We start from the raw sequence: 9,988 nt of genomic DNA on the forward strand, positions 1-9,988 counted from the left end.
TATATATATATATATATGTATATATAATAAAGAAACACGTATTACTTGCTTTGAAATCGCGTCCACTGATTAAATAGTTTCAATACATTCTGTAACGCGCAACATTTACTGTGTCTTCCACACCGAAACGTATTAGTAGCGTCTAAATTTTCAAGCGATTCAATCTCGTCGTAATGCACATCGATCGTTTCAACTATAACGTCGTCATTGTTCAAAGTGTCCCCCGTTTTTCAAGTCCCTTCACATAAACAATTGCCTCACTTTCTCCACTGACAGCTTCTGAAATCAGACACTGCGCCGTACGATATGGTATCATCCCATCATTCCACCGCAATCCGTGATAATGTGTCATCAATCATGAGGCGTGCGATTGATCAGCTTTCGTCAGGAAACGCCATGGCATCGAGCATGTAAAAATATAATGTGTCAACTCGCTCCCATTCTTTAAAACTGCTACCTCCTTGACAACAAATCGCTTATCCACGACAAATCCGTAACAAAAACATACACAACGATTTAAGACAAAATAATAAACATATTTGTAAAAAATAAACAAGAGATAAGAAATATACCTTGTAAATCAACGAATGTTGGCACTATAACGATGAACGTCGAGATATGTCGCCACAAACGATTAAACCAAACTAATGAGATAATCGTCCGGTGCGTCTCTTTTATTATGTCCCGCTGAGGATGTGTGTCTCGCTCTCTCAGTATGAAGGAACAATCGCAAGTAAAAGTGAGACAGCAATATAATATGTGATAAAATATGATATGTGTAAGTAAATACGAGGGTCGTTTGAAAAGTCCGTGCAAAGTCACTGCTGATGGCACTACTGGCGCGTATCAAGGTTAGATTTAGTTAGTAGCATCTCTTGGAGGAACACACACCAAGTTACAGCCAGATCGGTCTATTTGTTTGTGTTTGGCATTCATTTGAATCGAGGAAGTCGAGGGGGGTTTGTTTCTGCAATCACGTCCTCGTTTCCATAAAATCTTTTTCCCGCCAGCCATTTCTTCATATTGGGGAACAAATAGTAGTCCGAGGGAGCCAAGTCTGGAGAATAGGGGGGATGTGAGACGAGGAACCCTAATTCCATTAATTTTGCGACCACAACTGCTGAGGTGTGAGCTGGTGCGTTATTGAAAATCACTCGACTTCCTCGATTCAAATGAATGTCAAACACAAACAAATAGACCGATCTGGCTGTAACTTGGTGTGTGTTCCTCCAAGAGATGCTACTAACTAAATCTAACCTTGATACACGCCAGTAGTGCCATCAGCAGTGACTTTGCACGGACTTTTCAAATGATCCTCGTAGAATATATGATAAAAATATAACGTGTGAATATCATATGCAGAACATCTTTTCCTTTCCTTTCTCCTATATTTTTTAATAAACGTTTTTTCTTTCCTTCGTTACTGATGGTACTTTCCTCAAATCGTCAGCTACACAATTCAAGCCGATTTACCATTTGCTGCTTACGATCTCTGGGAGAAGATGTCAAAAATTGTGTTCTCAATTTTGCACATTTCCACCATTGACGTTTTTCCTTATTTTTAATATCGTGAATATCATACACTTCTAGACGAATCAACTGATGTCCAGTTTGTCCTTCCGGAGTTCCCACGGTGTACAGATGACTATTTTCCAATTTTGTAACATATTGGGATATTCCATCGGTTTTCTGCTTCGAGATTGAAGCAAAAAGCGCATCCATATCTCCAGATATCAATTCTGGTGACGATGTAAAAATCTCACAATCGACATTCGGTGCATCAATACATGTCGCCATGTGACATCTAATAAACTCCTTCAGATCGTACAACCATTCGAAGAATGTATTTCTCGTCATGAAATCTTCCATAAACAAATGACGCAACACTTTTCTCTCGGAGGTAGAGAAGAAACGATTCAACTCTTCCATAGAATACGTAGAATTCAGCAAACCTCTCGTCTTCAACGCGTCCAAAAAAGACATTAATGCATGTTTCATTGTCTTTGCCTCCCTCATACGTATCATATTCGGATCTATTTTTCGCTGCTTTAGGTCTGTATGCATCTAATCATCAGTCGCAAATTTTTCATAAACGTATTCGTAATCTACGTCTGATATATTAAATCGATTATAGAACCCATATACGTTTCGAACACGTCTTCCTCTTCCTCATCTAATAGTTGTTCTAAAGATTTCTCAGTGGACTTCGTCGGTAGCTCTTCGACCTCTTTATTTTGAAACTCCATCGTAGTACACAAATAATACATCAAAAATTACGTTCAAAATCACAAAAAAGTATGTATGACGAAAAAAGCCTCTCCCATACGCATTTATATACTATTGTCCATCAAACATGTTAACGGATGTGATTTCTATCGAGGACACAAAACTGCATAAAAATAGACATCCTTATGAAAATTGAAATAATCATTGAAATAATCGTCATGCGAGAGAAAACGCATCCGAAAGGGGGACAATAGAATCTTATCGCATCTTTTGTGGTATCTAACAAGGAGACAAAACTGCGCAAAACTGCATAACAGGAAATTGAGGTACTGTCATGAAAGAGAACGCATCCGAAAGGGAGACAATACATTTTTATCATATCTTTAAGGATGTGGTATCTAACAGGGATACATAAATACGCAAAAACTGCAAAAAAGGAAATTGAAATAAAACGATAGATCTTTATTTTGATATCTTTTTTATTAAACTAACAATTAAAAAATACGACAGTAAAAGTGTGTGGAGAACGGTGGTACAATCGAACTCAATAAGGTGTCATCGCGAAAAAAATACGATATTAATAATACGGCGAGTGAGAGCGGATCCGTTGTGAGAGATCAAATCTTCTAATACGCATCCGTCGGTGCGAGTGAGAGACAAAATCTCCTACGCATTCGTCGTAAGAGATCAAATCTTCTAATACGCATCCATCAATCTGAACGAGAGCGAGCGAACGACGTCGATGCGAGTGCGAGCGAGAGCGAGCGAACGGAGTCGGTGCGAGTGCAAGCGAGAACGAGCGAATGGCGTCGGTGCGAGAGCGAGCGAACGTGCGTGCAAGCTAATGGCGTCGGGCGAACGGCGTCGGTGCGAGTGCGAGTGAGACAGCGCGTGCGACAGTGCACGCGGGAAAAAACGCGCGAACTCTCTTAGTCACTCGTCTGCTCTCGAGCTCGTAAAATCGTCGTCACGTCGCGTCACGTCGTGACATCACGAGCTCACACACACATGCGCCCATGGGGACGGGGGCCGGGGAGGAAAACTACGAGAGCTGGTGGGAGGAAAAAGCAGCTCGCTCATTGGCTGCCCCCTCCCCCACCCGCACCACAATACCCCTCTCACCCAGTTTTCCCCCCGGCCTCTCACCCCGCGGGAAACACCATAGTTTCATATATACATACATAGCTTTCCTATTTAGGTAACAATTGGTTATTGCTCTCCTGTTCTAGTGAAGCTCCTATGGCAATGTCCGATGCGTCAGTGAAGAGAAATAGTGTTGCTCCCTCGATCGGGTGTGCTAGTAGAGAAGTGTTTGCAAGTTCCGCTTTGCGGGCCTCGAATGCAACTATTGTCTCGGCATTCCAAGGAGATCTTTTGTCACTTTTCTTACTGTCTTTTAATAGCGGTTTTTCGTTTTTGCTGCATACTTGAGGTGATGACGATAATAGTTTAACATGCCAAGAAATCTGTGGAGTTGAATTATGGTCTCAAGTCATGTGAAATTAGTAATTGCTTTTACTACCTTGTTTGTCCTTTGATACCGTCGCTGTTGATCTCGTGTCCGAAAAATTGTATGTTCCTCTGCTCGAATATGCACTGGATTGATCGTGATGCCTGCTTTCTGAAGTTGCTGGAAGATCTGACATAGATCCTTTTTGTGTCGCTCCTCGTCTGTGGAAGCTGTAAGCACGTCGTCTACGTAAGCGAAACAGCATTTTAAGCCTTGTAAGACCTGATTCATGAGTCGTTGAAAGATTTGTATTGCATTCCATAGACCGAAAGGCATAATTACGAATTCGAATAGACCAAAGGGCGTAGTTACTGCCGACATTGAGATGTCATCCTCGGGAACAGGTACTTAGTGATACGCTTTAACTAGATCAAGTGTGGAGAATGTTTATCGTGCAGAATGTTGTCGAGGTCATGTATGTGAAGCAGCGGGTATCTGTCTGGGGTCGTCACCGCGTTTAGGTCTTAGATAATCTCTGCAAGGTTCTCCACATTCCAGGTTGCTTCTTTGGTACCAGATGCAGTGCTGCCACCCAAGGACTATTGGAAGGTCGGCAAATGCCGAGCTGTATCAAATTTGCAAATTCTTCTTTTGCAAAGTTTGTCTGGCGGCAATCGTCGCTGTCGGCTGACAACTGGAGGACCTTTATTTTCGATGTGGTGAAAAATTCCATGTGCTCTATTTGCCGATAACTGTGGTTTCTTGGTGATTCACGCGTAATCCGCTAGGATGGGATGGTATGTTGAAGTTGTAGCGGATGGCTACATATAATGAATGTAGATAAATGAATACACGATTTCACAAATAATAAAGTTGATTTATTTAGCACATACAACATAAAATCGCGACAATGTAAAGTAACGATGGTACCTAGGACGGTTGACGAAAGAATAATAATATGCAAGTGTATCTAGATGGACAATTGAGTATAGTGTGAGAGCGCGCCATCTGGTCGAGGTATATGTCTAATAAAGTATAGAATATGAAGTATACCTAAAAGAGTATGAATGTGTATGTGTGTGTATATGTAAGTGTGAATATGTCTCCAAAGTGGAATCGATCGTTTTGATGGAAGCGTAGGCAATCTGTCTTTTAAAACCTGGGACATTTAATTGCGTTAGCTTATCGATAAAACGCTTACCTTGAATGTCCACTATAAAGCCATAGTGTTTGAGCAAATCTGCTCCATGTCTGACCGGACGTGAGACGTTAGCCACGGTGAATTGACACGTGATTAGTCTGCGTATGCCAAAGTCTAGCGTGAGTATTTTTTGTCCATACGTCTTGACCTGTGAGCCGTTGACGGCGTATAGAACGAGTGCGTCGGCAAGACTGTTCTCTTGATTCCCGGCGATGGTAAAAGCGAAATATCCGCGCCAGATCGACGAGAGTTAGGCCTGTGGTCCTGTCGGTAATGGTGGAGCCGCGGAGATAATGCGAGACCGTCGTTGATGGCTCCAACTGACGGTGATGTTATGCGTTTCCCTGACAAATTTTTGCATGTACGCTACAGAGGAATGTGCACTTACGTGTCTGGTCGCCGAATCTCCGATGGTAATAGCACTAATTTGCGTCTTTCGCTGGAGTATTACCCGATCGTCGTGTACGACTTCTGCTGCGGGACCTTGCTCGAGGTTGCTTGGTCAGCTTTTCGACTTGAGTTAATAATGCGATTACTTGGCCAGCTGCTGTACGGTGTCTCGTAGATCCGTTGACGTCGCTTGACGTCGCTGCATGGACGTCCACCGATGAAGAGTGTTTATGAAATTTGTCGGCGCATTCTGCTAACTTGTTTAGATTAGTGTCATCAAAAATCAACAGCATCTCCTGGATGCGGGTAGGCATGCCTTGCTGCCAGAAAGTGCGTAGCAGGCCTTCGATGGCGTTTTCCCCCGCGAGAGTTCTCATCTCACGAAGCAATTGTGACGGTATTTTGTCGCCGAACTCGATGCCTGATAGGAGCGTTCGCATTTGCTTCTTCTGTGAATCTGTGAACCTAGTAATCAAGGCCTCTCTAGTTTTACCATATCGTTTTCCGGTGAGTTATCCAGGATGTCTGATACGGTCGTCAAGATGGCTTCATCGAGGTGATGTACGACCGCGTAGTATTTTGCCTCATCCGATCTGATACGATAGGCGCAGAACTCAGATTCAAGCAGTGAGAACCACGGCTTTGGGCGGTTCCTCCAAAACGTGGCCGTCGAAGGATTCTAATTTCCGCCCCGAATTCTTCGCGCCGGGGCGTTGTACCTTGTGCCTGGTCTCGCGTGCTATGATCTTCTCCCGTGGATGTATCAGTCGGGAGGCTTCGTGGCGGCGTCCTAGATAACGACATGCTTGCACGTGCTCACCGTAGTGAGTAGTAATGGCGAGTGTTTGTGCGGTTTGCTGATGCAATTTGTTGATCACGTTGAGTGATCCATCTGTAGATCACGTCGGGGTCACCAATTATATAGCGGATTGCTACATATAATGAATGTAGGTAATGAAAGGCACTCGGATTAACAAGTAACAATGTTTATTAAATAACAAATACAATATCTTATCGCGAGGTTGTAAAATAATGATATCGTGTACGAAGACGGCTCTAGAAAAAATATATGGGTGAAATGGATGGTAATAACGCATTAAAGACTTCCTGTGCTATCCCAGCATGTTTGATGTGCATCTATAAAAAATTTAAATTTCAGATTATGCCCGTTATAAACAGTAGTATAAACCATAACTCAAAAGAGGTCAAGTATTTAATCATTTATTAAGTTTTTACAGGTAGGAAGATATTTATCTTATATCTTTTATTATTATATATATTTTAGTTATATATAATTATATTAATTATATATGTAATTTATATTAAATCTGATATATTTACGTTATTATTTGCTGTAACCAATATATGTAGGACACCATGTTATCTTACAGCATTTTCTCTTGGGATACACTGGGTGCAGTCTCGCACCACAGTATATACAGTATCGCAACTCTCTGTCGGCACCTTTGATGTTAGTGTTGGCCAAAATGGAGTGCGCATGCATGAAACAAATAACTTACCTAGCGTTGCCACAGTTACCACCTAAACTTCTTTCTCTTTTCGTCCTGTTTTTACTCTGTCAAAATTCCTCGCAAAACTCACTAAATTTATTCGCATCGCAATCCAACGAATTCGTAGAAATGAGTAAGTGCTTTTGCAGGAACATATTGGAACATATTAGAGCACGTGAATAAACCTAATATTATTGCGATAAAATAATTTTAACTTTATGAAAATTAATAAAAATAAATTGTAAATATATTGAAAAATGAAGAAAAAATATAGAAAAATTAGGGAAAATATTAAATTAACTTATAAATGTATATTTGTATAAAGAAATATTATGTAATTATATATCTATAAAAATGTTATGATGGAAGGTTATATAAAAGAAATTTATATACATATATGTCCAAAAAATAATTTTAAAATACAATAAATAAAAAGAAATCTATTTTGCTCGATTTTCTATGTTACTTTTTGTTCACTTTTTCACTTTATTACTTTTTCACAAAAATTAGACCAATCTTTCGAGATTTCTCACACAACATTTCATCAAATGGACAGTACACGTAATACTTCTCTCTAAATTTCTACTCTAAATCATGTATGCTTGAAAGACAAATGTTTAAGTGGAACATTAAAACGCTTATTTAAATAGAGAGAGAAAAAGAGAGAACAATAAAAAAGGAGGAAAAGAGACGGGGCAATTTATTTATTTCACGCATGCGCACTCCATTTTGGCCAACATAAAATCAGGAGAGTTACGCTATTGTATATACTGAATTCGCACTGCATCAGTTGCGTGTAAGCGCTACACTCAGCTACACTACACCAGAGTGATGCACACCATGATGTATGTACATTGCATCATTATTATGCTAAAATCCTGTTCCTCCTTAACTTTCATTTTAAAATTTTAAATGTCTCACCGGTCCCTTTGAGACGGTGTATCAAAATTCCACTTCGTGCATCAAATTTTCGCTACACCATAGCCACGGAAACACGGTACACCGAATGAGTTCGCTTATCACCAGCCATAGAAATACGATACACTGTCTGAGTGTTGCATTAGTGAGCGATAGTGCAGTCAAGAGAAAACGCTATTAGAGTGCGATTAGATTCCCAAACCACTCTGATACTTTACACTAGAAAAGGCGCTTTCCGCCCATTCACCCAGTCATCTAGCGACCACCCGCCCGATGAGAAATCTGAACACAGTCTTGAGGCGTGTTCGAATTCCTATCTGGGTGTTCTCCGGGTGTTATGTCATCTTTGTTTAACATTCGGTAAAAAACAAGAATGAAGTGATACCTGGGTAGCACTCGGATGGAGATCTAAACATAACCCTGAAGGTAATTAATTAAGTCTTCAGATAAATACGGAGATCAATATGGTCAAAACACGAATGTCGTATATATAATATACAGAAAGGCGCAAATGTAAATCAAAATGAGTATACAAAATGAAGTCAGGGCAATGCCCTTGTATGTATGTGTGATTTCCGATCTGCAGGAATTTAGTTTCCTGTATTCCATGGAGTGAAACTTGCAGATGTGCAATCAATGCAAGCCAATGACAAACTATTCCGGATTTAATGAAAGTAATCTACGGGAAGACTTTTGTGATTGGTCAGCGCTAATTGCGCAATCTGGAAATTTCGTTCTATGGGATATAAGAGGTTTGTTCGCGTCGCACGCTCCAACATGCCCAACACGCTCCAATAGGTTCGCATCACCGGAACCAATACGGCGACTAGATGTTCGCGTCGCGTTAAAAAATACTCCATGAATCAATTAAGAACATCCATTTGCCTCACCTCCATTTGCCTCACCTCAGGTTTGTTCGCGTCACATACTTCAAATTAACCCAGAAAGGATCACAGATAAGGTGGCATTGGAGCAGTTGCATTCATGTGCTCCACTGTTCAATGACACGAACGGATTTAGGACAAGTGAGCATATCATCTAATCTAATCCGTGAGACCACTCAAACGAGTCGGACATGTACGTTTTGTTTCGGATATTTTGTGTTACCTTGATTATTTGAAAAGCGTTTTTATACAAAATAAAGGCGTTTTCAATAAATATAAAAGTTATATTATATTTTTATATATTTTATTTTATTGTATTAATACTAATTTATTTTATTTTTTAATTTTTCTAATTTTATTTATTTATTCTTTTTGTTTAATTTATTTATTTATTTATTTTATTCTATTAATATATAGATAAATAGATATATTTATTAGCGACTCTCCTCAGGATTGCGCTCTTTTATAACTTGCTTTACATAAAAAAAAATCTTAACTTACTTTTAGCCTCAATCTTACATACTAATTCTTAGATGCTAACTTAACTCCTATGCTCTCTCTCTCTCTCTCTCTCTCTCTCCCTCTCCATCCCCTCCGCACCCTCCCCTCTCTTTCTCTCTGAGACTTCCGTATCCTATTGCCCTTTTTTTCTCTTTTTTTTCCCCCTTCCTTCACTTTGGATCAGCCACTTTTCCCCTTCCCTTCTCTCAACTCCCTCTTCTCTCTATTCTTCCATGCCTGCCCTCTCCCCACTCTTCTCTCTCCACTCTCATTCTCCCTCATTCTCTCCCACTCCCCCCTATTTCTCTTTCCCATTCTCTCTGATTCCTCTATTTCCTTTACCTTTCTTTTCTCTTCCACCCTCCTCATCCATTCTTTTCCTCTACCCTTTTCCCCCAACACCCATCCTATCGCCACTTGCCAGCTCTTTAATCCTCCAGTCTCTACGTCTCTCCCATATATGCTCCCAAGTCTCTTCTTCCCCTCCACACAATTTACATATTCTCTTATTTTCTTCCTGCCAGTATAAGCTTCCCCTCATTTCATTTCCTAATTTATATCTTATTATTCTCCTCCAATTGCTTTTCTCCCATCCCTTCTTCAGGTATTTTGGGATCCCTTCTGTCCTAATTCATACCAACTGTTATATCCAGAATCTCTTATTCTACATCTTCTTTCCTTTCGCTGTTTCTCTTTATCTTTCTTTAACAATTCCTCAAACCACATATCCCGTTCCTCCTTTCTCCTTTCTACTTCTTTTACATCCCACTCCCTATTCTCAAAGAACTCCTTTCTTTCCCTTTCTCAGTCTGAACCTATTCTGCCCTCTCTGCTTCTCTCTCTTATTTCCCTCCAACATATCCTCGTCAACTCACTACCCTTTCTTCTCTCCAACTTTTTTTCAAAA

Source organism: Trachymyrmex septentrionalis, unplaced genomic scaffold (genome assembly GCF_001594115.1).
Source record: "Trachymyrmex septentrionalis isolate Tsep2-gDNA-1 unplaced genomic scaffold, Tsep1.0 scaffold246, whole genome shotgun sequence".
Taxonomy (NCBI): Eukaryota; Metazoa; Arthropoda; class Insecta; order Hymenoptera; family Formicidae; genus Trachymyrmex; species Trachymyrmex septentrionalis.